The sequence below is a fragment of the Suricata suricatta genome, chromosome 1 (assembly GCF_006229205.1).
Source record: "Suricata suricatta isolate VVHF042 chromosome 1, meerkat_22Aug2017_6uvM2_HiC, whole genome shotgun sequence".
Lineage (NCBI taxonomy): Eukaryota > Metazoa > Chordata > Mammalia > Carnivora > Herpestidae > Suricata > Suricata suricatta.
Genome location: NC_043700.1, coordinates 48265813 through 48278319, shown reverse-complemented (window position 1 = coordinate 48278319; position 12507 = coordinate 48265813). Strand labels below are relative to the sequence as shown.

Sequence of the window (12507 nt, the reverse complement as noted above, 5' to 3'; positions counted from 1 at the left end):
CCCAGGAACATGTGGATTTTGTTTTAAACAATAGAATCCTGCAGTATTTGTGTCGAAAAGGATTTTACAAGTCATCCACTCCAACTACCTCGTGTGGAACGAGAGGAAATGAGACAGGAAGAGAGTGGCTTACTTGCCCAAGGTCATACAAGTCACCTTCATCATACAACTGTTTCATTTTCTTTTGCTTTGTTTTAAAGATTCATTTTTGTACAATATGAATAATTTATCAAATAGTGCAGAAAGAAAACAAATTGACTTGGTAACTGCCACCTGATAAACTAGATATAGGTCAGATCCTCTTGCCACGTGCTTCATCCTTCCTCCAAAATGATTATGAAAGGGTGCTATTTGCCAGACCTCTGTCTTGGGGGGGGGGGTCCTTCCTCAAAACCTCCAGCCCTGACTTTAAAATATTTTTTTCTAGACATGTTGTGGTATTTCATTCCCTTGGCCAAAGGCTCTGAAACTTTTGGTGTGACTCTCGCCCTATCCCTCTGCGGCCACAAGATGCTGGCAGTGTGTGTTTTACTAACTATGTTCTGAAATATCACTAAAACTAGAGAAATTCAAATAGAGACTTCAATTTCAAAATTAAATCCAAGCTATGCCCTAAATGTACTTGCGAGGGTCAGTTTGCTATTTCTTGAATTTACCAAGGTCATAGGAAAACTTAAAGGTCAAATGTGATATGAGGAAAATATAAGGCAAGGAATGAAGAGAACTGCTTTTCTTTTTAACTTTATCACTGGATTTGCTACACACCATACCCATAATTTTTAGAAGCAACGTTTCCTTCTCTCTGGGCCTCGCTTTTCTCTTGCTTTCCTCTTTTATCTGAAGAAGAAGAAAACCAAATGTTCTCCAGGGTTCCATCATTAGTTATGCCATTCAAATGATATCTCCAAAATGGATTTGTTTTTTGGAAGCTACAGTAACTGCAGAACTATCTGTAGCTATTTTCAAGATGTGAACTGATACTAAAGGAAGTGTCTGCTAAATTTATGTAAAGCTTTCAAAGGAGGTAGTTTCACTATTGAAATAATTCTCCAAAACAATGGTGACTGACTTTGGACTAAGAGCTTATGAATCTAACCCTCTAACCAGTATTTTTTCCCCATTTCACTTTCCAGATTGACATGTGAGGAGTTTTATTTTTTTTCCCCTCTTCCTTATTTAAAAAGATTTGTTAAGGCCCGATGGGAACTAGGAACAGGTAGGCATTAAGTGTAGGCACACATAAGTAAGTAAGAACAAGCCTGATTCTTATCTAGCCTGAACATTTCAGGAGGAACAGAGCCCTGAATTCAGTTTCTTCGGCCACCACAACTTGAAGGTTATAGAATATTCTATTTCAGGACACCTTTATGAACGAGGAGTCCTTTTAAAAGTACTGCAGTGTTATTTTCATTTCTGCCACTGATTGAATCACTCCTCCTGAATGCAAACACCAGCAAAGAATGCGTTAGAGGATCCGCCATCATATTAAAAATTAAATCCGGCTGCATTTCATAATAGGCTTTCCTTTTTAAAGCACGGTTTCATCTTCTCACTATGGAAATTGCGTTCTGATGGCTGTTCTTTATGGTTAACACTGAGGCATTGGCTGAGGTCAGAACCCTGCTTCTCTGAACAGGGAACCACAAATGTCACAGACACATGGTACGCTTGGCAAATAATATATTTCTTTCCAATCTCCTGTGTCTTCAGTTTGCCTAACGTCATGCTCATGGTAAGCTGAAGAGAGTTTATTTCTCGGGTCTTCTTTCCTTCCTTTGGTGGAACCAGCAGGAGGCATGCAATTTACAATGAATTCAAAAGTGCACCTCTTTTGATTTTTGTTGTTGTCTTTATTTTAACCTCCAAGAAGAGAGAGATTTAACTCAGTCTTCACCCCAGGCTAAGCTAATACTTAGGTCATGTCTGAGCTCTCTGGGGAACCCCGCTTTATACCATCCGAGGGGCAATGGTGTCTTTTCACGTGGAGCAGCACAGCTGTCCAGCCATATGGGCCCCAAACAGCCCAGTCAATCGGATTTGGGGAGGTTTTACAATGTAATTTCTTAACGTGTTAGTATTTGGGGTGAGTTTGATCAGGGGTATAGAGAGCTCTTAAGCCAAGGGTTTAGGTTTTAAGAAGCCATCACAAATGTCCCAGCATCTGATCAGACTGGTTAAAAACAGATAAGAAATGTGTGACTGGGGGAAGGGAAAGGACTCCTGACCCCCTTGTTGGAGAGAGCCCCAGGGGTATGCTGTAACTATTAATTCAGCATCAGCTGCTTTTTTCCCCCCTTTTCTTTTCTTTTCTTTTTTAACCCCGGGCTCATCATTTAAGGCGTTCCCACTCAGGCCTGCAGAGCCTGTTACAAAACCATCTCTCTGCTCCCCTCCCCCCATGCCGCAAGATGAGAGAGCAAATATCCTGCATTGCAGCAACAGCGCGGGAGGCCTGCATTGAAACCGTCCTCAAGCCAAACAAAACCAGGCCTTTAAGAAAAAGCTAGGAATGGGCAGCAGCGGTGTGTCCTGCCACCTCTCAGCCAAAGACAAACTGCAAGTCACAGCCTCATCTCTCCACATGGAAGGGGTTCAGAAACTGCCTAAGGAATGCTTATTGACTAGAAAATAAATAGTCCTGAATCTAAAACTGTTGTCAAAATGGTGGAAGTCTTGAACCAAACTACCACCCGTATAGTTTTTCCACCAGAAAAAGTATTTTAGTTTGAGGGGGACGTTACCAGAATGGTTAAGTTTCCCCCCAGAAAGATATCCCAGATGATGGCTCTTTCCAACTAACCACAGTCTTCAGAAATTAAAAATCTATTGCAGGAGTGTTTTATATTCTCTTCTCCTGTCTTGGTCTCGTGTTTCTCCCTGTCTGTATCAGTCTCCCTTTTCAATTTAAACCAAAGCTTCCCGTGTATTAGAATTTACAAAAACTGCTTTTTTTAAGCTTCTCGTGGTACATTGTTGGAGGCAAAAAGCCAGTGCTAAGAGGTTTTGAGATTGCTATTCTTTTACTGGGACAAACAAACACCCAGTAATTGACAAGAGCCCAAATGGCCTTGAAGCTGGCAGGACAGCGCCCAGGGTCTCCTTCATTTGGACCATTCCCACTCGGTGGGCGTCCACCTGCAGCGACCCCCGCAGGACCGCTCTCTCAGCCGCCCCGCACGGGCCATCTGATTTGAGGAGCAGCTTTTAACTGTCAGGGGCTTGCTCTACCTATCCATCTCTCCTTGCATTGAATCCAGTGCTGCCCATGAAACAGTTTTGGTTGTGGTTGTTGTTATTATTGTTGTTGTGGGTTTTCTTTCTTTCTTTCTTTCTTTCTTTCTTTCTTTTTCTTTTTCTTTTTTTTTTTAAGTTATCAAAGAAGAAAAGCCTGAACAAGAGAAGCAGATGGGCCCTGCGTGTGCGGAAATCGCCGAGGTTGAAGTGGACTCCCGCGACTGCAGAACGGACTCTTCGCAAAGACCGAAGATTTCTCATTGCTGGCGCTGGGTTTTTGTGGAGGGTCTGGTCCGGGGGGGGGGGGGTCTTTGGGTTTTGTTTTAATGGGCAGATTCATCCTGAGTCCTTCCTTAAGGCCAGCTAACCCCGTGCTCCCGGAAAAACACACTACACGGGCAAAACCAACACAACAAAAGGCGCCTCCCCGAAGTGAGTCTAAATGTACGCGGGACGGGTGGCGGCCGGACGTGGAGACGCACTTCTGTGCCTCTATAATCTCGGGAGTCCATCTGGCCCCGGCGGGCGCTAGCGGACTGGAGGGCGCGGAGGCGGCAGTGGGGGTGGGGGGGGAGCAACCGCGAGGAGGGGAGCCGGGAGGGGCGCGCGCACGTACCCAGAGGCGCGGGCACGCGCTCCCGCTCTCCTTCACATTCACCTTGACTGCAGGGGGGGGAGGGGGGAGGAAGGGACTACCTTCCCCCACCACCACCAACCCTTCTCCCCACCCCACCCCACCCCCGCCACTGTCCTGCCCAGACACTGCTGGAGGCTGGCAGGGAGAGAAGGAGGGGAGGTGCAAAGGCGCTCGGGGCGCTGCAGCGGCCGGACAGCCGCGTGCTCTCCGCAGTGATGTCAACCGCATCCGCCGCAGCGCCACCCCCCCCCATCCACCCCCACCTCGGGCCTCGCCAGCGCCGCGGTCCGCGGAAACCTCTGTCTGGTGCCTCCAGCCTGTGGACGAGAAACGGGGCGTGAGGGTGCCCTGAGCCCCCCACTCCATTTGCCAAAGTGGGAGAGACAGGGAGTGGACCAACCCTGGGGCCGAAGCTACAGGGGCGGAGGAAGGGAGGGGGGGAGGTATACCTAAGGTATAGGTTTGACACCCGGGACAGCTGAAGGGAGTCTGCCAGGGACTGGTGCAGCCGGGGTTACGTTTAGGGGTGGAGGGCACGCTTCACTGCAGGTGCCGCGACTGTGGGCACCGCGAAGGCGCCCCCTTTGCCCAGGATAGAAACGGATAAACGGAAGCGCGTGTGAGTGTGGGGGTGCGAAATGCCACCTCCAACCTTGGCTTTCCCGCTCTTCCGAGCGCTCCCACTTCTCACTTTCCCCAAATCCGCATTTTCCTTGGCACAGCTCTCCCGGAGCAAGAAGGAGAGGGAGGTACCCGGGGGCAGTGAGAATGACGTGTGCTGGTGCAGAGAGCGGGTGGGGGGCTGCGGGCCCCGTTCTGTGGACCTGCTCCTAATCCTCTTGTTTTCAGTACAGTCAGCAGATGTGGCTTCTTTTAGCTGAATAATCCGTTAAAGGAATAATAATTTTTAAAAAGGAGATCGACCTCACCCAAAGAGGATGGCGAACGAGATTAGGGCTTGGTAAGGATAAATTAAAAGGCTCCAAATTCTGTCTGTCCCTCTCTGCCTTCCTCTCTACCCGCCCCCCCCCCCCCTCCCCCCCCCCCCCCCCCCCCCCCCCCCCCCCCCCCCCCCCCCCCCCCCCCCCCCCCCCCGCCTTCCTCCGCATCCCCTGCAATCCGCACTCGACGCGAGTTCACGCGGAGGGCTGGATTTTCAGGCTGAACCGCAACTTGCGCTGCGCGTTATTATTATTCATCTGAGGGTGCTGCCGCCACAACCTTTGCCTCCTGCGCTCCTCTCCTTCCCCCCGGCCGCTGCCGCCAGCAGTGCAGTCCCTCCTGCACGCATGCTCTGGTTCACCAAAGGGAGATTCTGAATTTTTTTATCATGTTCATGATCATCATCATGATGCTCCTTATCATGGTTATCGTTTCCTCCTGCCAGGTGGAGCGACCACCAGAGCCTTCTCGCCACCCGCCCCTTCCCCAGCGAAGGAAGCAATTGGGGCCGGGCCGGGGCGGCCGCTCCCTAGATGTGGGCTTCTTTTGCCTGTCCGCATCCCTCCCTCATTCATCAGCATGTATATATCTTGATCCCTTTATTCCAGTAGATCTACTGCCTTTCGATGGGTTGGCTGAAACACTTCGGACTGCGACCAGTCTCTTAAAAAGAACAAAAAGAGGAAGACCTTGAGTGGACCCCAGGACAAAGCACTTTGGGCTCGGCAAGAAGGGACGCGGGAGCGCTGCCTGGGAACTGGAGTGATCTCCAGTGCCAAAGAGCGCCCATGAAGTGTGCGGACCTCTGAGGGTATTCGGATTGAATTGTATTTATCCGTTGGGCATGCTTGAACGATGACATTATTGAAGAGGGGTAAGGTTTGGTTTTGCTTAATTTTTCTGGGAAAGAGAACTGAATAGTGGGAGATCAGGTAGACTTAAATTGGCTTTCCTGTTTCCCTGCCTCCCCTTCCCGAGATCTAGGTGTTGGAAAAGAGGCTGGGAAGTAGAAGGCTTAGAGAAAAGTAGATATCCGAGATGTTGTCCGGGGGGGGCTAACGGAGAGTTGGGCGAGGGTAGGTGAGTGGGGACTGGCCAGCTGGAGGAGAGTTTGGGGGGGGGGAGAGTTTTTTTAAACCCCTTCGGGTTCACAGGATGAGTTTTACTGGGGAGGAGAATATGGGTGTCTGCCGGCAGAAGCTCTGAGAAATTGATGAAAAATTGGTATGTCCATGCACACACTTAAGGAGGCGTCTGGATTTGTGTGTAAACAGAGTGGAGAGGTGGAGGAGGGCATGGAGGGAGGGGGCTTAAAATAATGTCTTATTATCCCTTTGGCTTTGGGGACTCTCATCCTCTGTTCCTCCCCCCTTTTTTGACCTAGGGATCCTGCTGCATTAGACACGAGTGACCTTTTAAAGCTACGCCCACCCTTTACCTGGTAAAGCCCGTTGACAGTTTGGGATGGGGTGGGGTGAGGAGAGTGGTAGGGGTGTTTCGAAGACATATATATTCTCTCTCTCTCTCTCTCTCTCTCTCTCTCTCTCTCTCTCTCTCTCCCCCTCTGTGCCCCCCTCTACTTCTCCCCCCCTTTTCCCTTCTCTCCTCCTTCCCTCCTCCCCCTCCTCCCCTCCCCTCCGTCTCCTCCTCCCTCGCTCTCCCCCATCACTCTTTCTCTTCCTCCCTCCCACCTCCCTCCCTCCCTCCCTCCCTCCCTGCTGCATTTTGCATGAGCTATCTAGGTCATTAGCATTTTAGCGTATGCAAGACTTGACAAAGCTGATGAGGGGCCAGATGGGCCTCGCTCTTATGGGTTTTTTTTTTTTTCCCTTTTTTCCCCCCTCTTTTCCTTTTTCCCCTTCACCACTTGGGACCTGAGCAAGAGGACTGCAGCAGGCGAGTTTCGGAAGGCTGACTCCCCAGATCCCGGCCCGGAGCGCGGCAGTTCGCCCTGCGGCACACCCGGCCGGGCTGCGCCCGCACTCAGCCAGCGAGGTAAAGGCGGCGGCGGCGCGCCCTGCCCTAGCAGCCGCTGCCAAGCCCCCGCTGCCCTCCGCTTTCTGTGCCCTCCTCGACTTCCTCCTCTTGGCCCCCTCAGTTTACTGGACTAAACTGAGAGTGAGAGATGGGTGGGTAGGGTTTGCTGTGCTGGGGCGAGGTGGGGTTGGGTTGTTTTTCTTTCTTTCTTTCTTTCTTTCTTTCTTTCTTTCTTTCTTTCTTTCTTTCTTTCTTTCTTTCTTTCCTTCTTTCTTTCTTTCTTTCTTTCTTCTTTCTTTCTTCTTTCTTTTTCCTTCATTGTCTGGAGCTGCAGGGGAGGCGAGGCGTGAGGAAGGGGGCAAGGGAGTCGGGGTAATTAACACGGGGGAGGCACCCCTCCGTCTCCCACTTCCACCCACACCCCCAACCCTCCACCCCCTCCGCTTTGCAGGAAAAAGCCTGGATCCGAAAGGATGGGGGAGAACAAAGAGCCTTTGGAAGACATCGCTGTTATCTCATTGTCTGTGTGATTGGGGGAGCTGCGGTAGGGAGGATGCTGTGGTCCTGTTCTCCCTGCCTCCCCACCCCCATCCCTCTCCCCGCTGTCAGTGCGCACGCACGCGCGCTTCTTTTTACTTATTTTTCCTTGTTTTCTCATTCCATCTTCTCCCCACCCCCCTTCCTTTCTTCCACCTGTCCTTCCTTTACTTCCTCAGGAGAAAGGCCTCTCTCTCCGTGTTCACAGCGGACCTTGATTTAAATGTCCATACAATTAAGGCACGCGGTGAATGCCAAGAATGGGGCTGGCTGAGCACCGTCGGTCTGCGAGGGCCCGCCGGGAAGGAGCCACAGAGCGGAGGCGCCCTCCGCCCAGCTCAGCGCCGAGGCTTGGGGCGGGGGGGTCTCGGGCTCCCGCTGGCTGGGCAAACCCCGAATCGGAGCCCTTGGGGTGGGGAGGTGTGCAGCTTGTGACAGACAGGGGCTTAGAGAAGCAGACAGACTCAGGGAGAGAAGCTGATTCTGTAACAGAAACAGATCTGTGCAAGCACAGATGCGATGGGGGCGGAAGCGGGGGGGGGGTGCGCCTGTGAGCGCATTACGGAGTGCTTCTGCGTGCATATTTTTTGCTGGGCTCGGGGTGCATTATATGTGGGTCGACACCTTCCGTGGCTGTGTTTTTGTTCTGGGCTTAGCTTTTGGTTTGCCCCTTAAAAAATAATCTGGCATCCAGAAGACTGGCAGTCTGTGCCAGGGCTTGGACCACAGATATACTGTGTTCTCCTTGAGGTTGGGGGGTGAGTTGGAAGGGAGGAGGGAGGTGTTTGTCATTCTTTGCTGTAGGGCTGTGGGCACCTGACAAGCTTAAGGAAGTCATTGGAATATAGAAGGAAGAAGGAACAAACTCCTGGAGGGTTCATAAGCTCTATCAGGTCTGAAAGCATGGCCAGGGCTCTTAGGAGCATCTCACTTCCTCCTTGCGGCTGTAATTGTAGTTCCCGGCAGAGATCCAGGAGATGCAGAGGAAGGGAGCGGCGCAGTAACCTACATGTACCAAAGGGGGGAGGGGATGAATTCCTTCCTAAATCTGAACTGAAGGAAAAAGAGAATGTGCACAAGTGTTGATTCTGAGGAAAGCCTGTTTTGAAAGGGGCTGTCAGGGAATGGAAAGGGCTAACCTTCCCTCATTCTTTAGAACCTGCTTCCCAAATCAGGCCTTCTTCCCCAGCACTGGATGCAGAGCAGCAGCTGATCCTAGAGAGCCCCCCTTGCTGCAGTGGATAGTGGCAAGAGCTAAACTCATAGATTTCCAGGTGGAGAAAATTGGGGAAGGCAGGTCCCTGCAGAGAAAGGAGGGCGAGTGCTGGATCTTCCTACCAGGAAGCCGGTTGCCTCCCTTTCCCCACTCCTGGCAGAGGCCTGTCTTTGCAAGGCCAAGCCCACAAGGAATGCTTAGGATTTTAGTCTTGATTCTTGACGTGTTAATCAAAGCCTAAAGGAGTTTCAGGTGAAACTTACTGAGGCATTCTTTCCTCTGCAAAGCCTCAGTCTAGCACACTAAGCAAATTAGCATTCAAGGATACCCTGGATCCCCACCCACATTTCCTCCCAAAAATTTATTAAGTACCTACTATGTGCCAATCACTGTGTAATTATTAGATCTTAGGTTCTTCTTTGCCTTCCTAAAGGAGTATCTGCAGCTAGGTCAGGTTAAGCGCCCTGTACCTCATCTAGATACTCCCAGAACCCTCTTTGCAGAAATGTGCCACAACCTGCTTACCCCTGCAGAGAGAGGGCTGCAGTTTTCATCACGCAAACTTCAGGCATGGTGCTTTTCTTCAAGTCCCAAAAGGCAAATTTGGCTAAAGGACAGGAGAGAGAGTAGTTTCTCTGGCCCCTGAACCTTAGCCAGGGTTGTCCTGAGAGGTACAGGCAACCACTGCCTTCCTCCAAACAGTGCCTCCTTGGAGTGTAAATCCCCTTGCCTCTCTCCTCCCTTCTCCCTAATAAGGCTGTTCTTGTGGTTTTGGGGGGCACAGTTTAAGCCTCCAATGACCAACCTTTGCCCTATGGACGCCCACAATAGTGAGATTCATCTCTGATTGCTTCCCCATTACTCCATCAGACGGGGCTGTACCCTTCACTGATATGCCTGCGCGTCAGCACAATCTCCAGATGCCTCCCCCAAGTAATGGCCCTTTTAGGTGGAAACCTAACACGCTTCTCCCTGAGAGCTTCAACCACAGGCACCACGGACAAGGCCTGCCGGCTTCCCACTGCTGATAAACTATGGAAGGGAGGGGCATATTTTTTATTACTTATGTAAACTCTTATTCCAGAAAGCTTTAATGGGTGTGGGAGTGTTCTAGGTTTGCAGGGTCTGTGTGCATGGCTGTGGGGTTTTCCTGTGTTCACCAGGTCTCATTATGAAATGTATTTTTATGTGGGGCTTTAATGGCTGCAAATGGCAGAGATGAATGCACCACTCTGCCCCTGGTGTAATTTCAAGGCCTCTTTTGTGTTCACCAAATAGAGGTATCTGAGTGAAGGTCAGTCCTAGCTTCTTCCCTTCTGCTATATTCTGGGCCTATTTATGCCTCGTGATATTTATGTAAGAAAACTGAACGTTTATGCTCTTCCAAGGCATTTCTCAGCATCCCCTCCCTCTCGATTTGAGCCCCTCTAATTACATCCTGTGGCTTAAGCGAAGGGAAAAATACATGATTTTTAAAACACAGGACATGTTGAGCCAGTTTGCTGACTGAATATGCTAAGACGGCCCCCATGAGTCCACACACATCATCATGGTCCTCGTGACCATAGGAGCTCATATGTTGCCCAAGGTGACGGTATGAGATACATTAAGATGGATTTAGAAATGCATCAAAGGAAAAAATGGTAATTTTCTTCTTTCCTCTGCCAGCGACGGCCCAGGCTGAGATTTCTGTTTAAGCAGAAAAGAAATTGATCTTTTAACAAAAGCTAAGGTAAATTCCTCTATCATTTCTATCACCAAAGGGGTGGGGAGCAGGGACAGTTTTTGTGGCTGCACGAGGAGCCTTAGCCAGAGAAATAAATAATTGGGCAGAAGGGTGCTCTCCCCATAGGCATATGCGCATGTATGCACATAGCACATATATACATACAGACATACATTCTCTCCCCTAAGTATATCCATTGCTAACATAAGAAAGCATTTAAACACACACACACACACACACACACACACACACACACACACACAGAAATCTATACTGTCTCCACAGGGAAATAATTTTCTCTTTGCCTCTACTGAACTTACATAATACCCCCACCCCCATGTTCCAACCTTAGAATGGAGCCCTCTGGGGGCAGCTGCAAAGCACTCTCCCTAGGACAGATGGAGCCTCCCTCATCTACTCTGTGGGTGGTTTTAGAACCCCATGAGTCAACCGGGACTGAGGGCTGAGCTGGTAGTATGTGTTTGAGGCTTGCCTGGCTGATTCACAGTGATGAATATGTCAATAACAATTATGAGAATTATGATACCTAATAAAGATTTGTTTCTTCCAAGTCCCATCTATAATTCTTTCATTGGGGTGTTTTTGCCAAGTCTTACTCAATTTGACTCCAATAAAAAAAGAAAAACAACTAAAACATTTAATAGTTCATTGCATCTCCAATGTAGACCTAGAGAAAGGACTTCAAAGGAGCTTCAGTCCCGTAAGTGTGTGTTGCTATGTGCCACCTTACCCCGGATGCCTGGGGCCTGGAGAGACCTGCACCAAATTTAGATGGCCTGGAAAAAACGCAGGCCTTATTGAGAGCAAACAATGTTCCAGGTCAGAAATAAAGTGTCAGCAGCTCTCAATAGGGGTCACCTCATTATCTGACCCTTCTCCCTTCTGTCCAACGAGGTGTTTCCCCAGAAATGAGGACCTGGGTCATGGCTGCATAAGCCCTTCCCAAATAAACCCCCAGGATCACTAGGGGCTTTCTCAGAATTAAAGTGGGAGCAGGTTTATTTTAAATTAAAATCCAGCCTATTTCTTAAACATGTACAAATATTGAGACCTAGAACCTAGGAGACAGCACTGTCGCAGAAAGTTCTACTTGCTACTTGGCCTAGGCTGTTTAAGGCAGTAATTTGCGGAGAGCGGGAGTGTGCAGTCCAGCCTGGGTGGCTGGGGGATACCCGGCTAGGCCTCGCCACCCACCTGGCCCGTGGCTACAGCCCAGGGGTTCTCAGTGACCTGCTTTCCAGCGCACAGGAGGCTTTCGCTTTTCTTTCTCCAATGCCCCTGAGACCTCTGTATTGAGCAAGGCGAAGATGAACAGGTTCCACCCCGAGGCCCTGGGTTGTCCCACATGTCCCAAAGCTTGGGACTGATCCGAGGTGCGGGTAGACATGGAGACCCCCGTGGTGAAGAGAGCCCCGGAGGGCCCACCTCTGTCCTCTGGAGATCACCTCCTTACCTCCGTTTCCCAATTTGGCTCAAACACCAGATGGACACAGGACGTCAACGTTAGAGATGATTACCGAGTCGGGGTGGGAATGGGGGCAGGGCTAAGGTGGGGGTACATCTTTATCTTTGAAAAATGGGATGTGGCAATCCAAAAGTTTGGCAGAATGGAATGTCTTCCCTTCCCGGCACTCCAGCGCTTGCCCAGCCTCTGGCTTAGGCCTAGGCCCCCGCACCCCGGGCCCAGGCTTCGCTCTTGGAGGGCCAGGGGCCGTCCACCCGTCTCCTCTCATCCTCCTCCAGGCCGCCTTCCAGTCCACCCTAGAAGCTGCAGTCTCCACGACCTCATCCCACACCCTGGAAAACCGGAAAGCCTCAGAATGTGCGAGAAAGAGAGGCAGGCACAGCCCAGGGAGGAGGCTGAGAGTGGTGCTCCACCGAAGAGTCACTGTTTAGCCACTCCCCTGCCTCTCCAGCAACCCAACGCCCAGGTGAAGGCACTTTAAGGGAGGCTTTTTGGAAGGGGAGGTTATTTCTGCCCCAGTGCATCCTACCTGGATTCCCTTTACAGCGCCCAGCCTCTCCTACTCCCCATACCACGGTGACCTGGCCATGGGGCCAGAGCAGGGGGCACCTTCCCCCAGGACCCAGCCATACGTCCTCATCATCCCCAACACCTTCCTTCCCCACCCTCACCGCACTCTCTAAAGAAGCCAAAACAACACAAAACCCTCAACTCAGAAGGAAAATACACATTTCACCTTCAGCCTTTGTGTT

At 50.5% G+C, this 12507-nt stretch overlaps 1 long non-coding RNA gene across 4 annotated transcripts; it reads left to right on the top strand.

The window, feature by feature from the left end:
* Positions 1 to 4660: 4660 nt before the first annotated feature.
* On the top strand, positions 4661 to 10840 carry LOC115297883. 4 transcript variants are annotated; one of them, XR_003911524.1, is made up of 6 exons: positions 4661 to 4832; positions 5422 to 5687; positions 6198 to 6254; positions 6693 to 6808; positions 7242 to 7334; positions 7507 to 10840. It is a non-coding gene; the product is annotated as an uncharacterized LOC115297883 (long non-coding RNA). The 4 variants fall into 4 exon arrangements; XR_003911542.1 differs by lacking the exon at positions 4661 to 4832 and having other exon boundaries at positions 5219 to 5624; XR_003911534.1 differs by lacking the exon at positions 4661 to 4832 and having other exon boundaries at positions 5219 to 5687; positions 6697 to 6808.
* The last annotated feature ends 1667 nt before the right edge of the window (positions 10841 to 12507 follow it).